The sequence below is a fragment of the Sinocyclocheilus rhinocerous genome, unplaced genomic scaffold (assembly GCF_001515625.1).
Source record: "Sinocyclocheilus rhinocerous isolate Xijiao unplaced genomic scaffold, SAMN03320098_v1.1 scaffold125, whole genome shotgun sequence".
Taxonomy (NCBI): domain Eukaryota; kingdom Metazoa; phylum Chordata; class Actinopteri; order Cypriniformes; family Cyprinidae; genus Sinocyclocheilus; species Sinocyclocheilus rhinocerous.
The window spans coordinates 1-1336 of record NW_015660494.1 but is presented as its reverse complement, the minus strand read 5'-3'; positions in this window follow the sequence as shown (position 1 = coordinate 1336).

The following is a 1336-nucleotide window of genomic DNA, read 5'->3' as shown; positions in this document are numbered from 1 at the left end:
TAGATCAGGGTTCCTCAAATCTTGCCCTGGAGGGCCAATGCGCTGCAGAGTTTAGCTCCAACTCTGATCAAACTCGCCTACCTGTGATTTTCTAATGATCCTGAAGACGTTGATTAGCATGCTCAGGTGGGTTTGATTAGGGTTAGAGCTAAACTCTGCAGGAAAGTGGATCTCGTGGGCCAGATTTGGGGATCCCTGCTCTAGAATTTAGCTTATCCTTGACCAAGCCATAATATTAAAAACTAAAATGTATCTCCCTATATGTGCAAAAACACACAAAATAGCACATTTTCATTACACATCAACATTACTATATGACTATTAAGTTTTCCATTCAGTGTTTTCAAGATCACAGGAGATGAACTAACGTTCAGATGAAGTCAGATTTATTTATTTAGTTTATTTCTTATTAACACTGTCTCCTTTCTCCTGAAGAAGAGCTAACTTTGCCAGCACAGTTGACATTGAATTTCTGACAAAAATAGAAAAGAAATCTGCTGTACAGACTTTGTACTGATTGCAATATTTGATTTGAAACACAAATTGAACTTTAGCATGATTTATATCCACAACTGTTATTCTTATCATTAATGTTTCTGAATGTATTCCATCAGTGAATCTATACCAGCATTTGAATAATTTGTTCTGTCATGTGATGTTCCTTGTGATTTTGAAAAAAAAATAGTCTTCTCTGTTTAAAGGTGATATTTATTGGTTAGTGGTTCCATTTGGCCTGTATTTTAATGTCTAAATCTTCACAATAAATATGGATGTGACATATGTAACTTCTCAAGGTTATACTTTGTTTTCAAGATGGCCTTTTCTTATCATTCTACTGTTCTGGGAGGGAGGGAGGGAGAGAGAGAGAATTGAATTTTAACAAAACTTTAATACAAGTAGAAAATCACAGTACAATCAAAACCATAATTTACATGAAGGCAAAAAAAGCAAATCACATAAATGTAAAAATCACGTCAGCTTTGAACAAACAACACAAAGCACCGTTACAGCACCAAATACTTTCAAAGGTGTCAAGATCATCCATATGCTTATAATAATTAAAGTCAGTCAATATCCTTGCTTGTACCATATTTGAAAATAAAACAACTACATTCTATTCCAGGTTGTGTTCAACTTTCTTCTTCCTGTATAAACAGCGTGTTCAACTTTCTTCTTCCTGCTTATATAAACAGCCAGCTTGGCTTGACCTAATACAAAATTCAACAATTGACACAACAATCTTCTTTTCCTTACATATTTAAAACCCAAAATAAACACTTCCAAAGAAAAGGTTTCACTACAACGTGTGAAAACATTTCTTAGCACCAAAAACAAA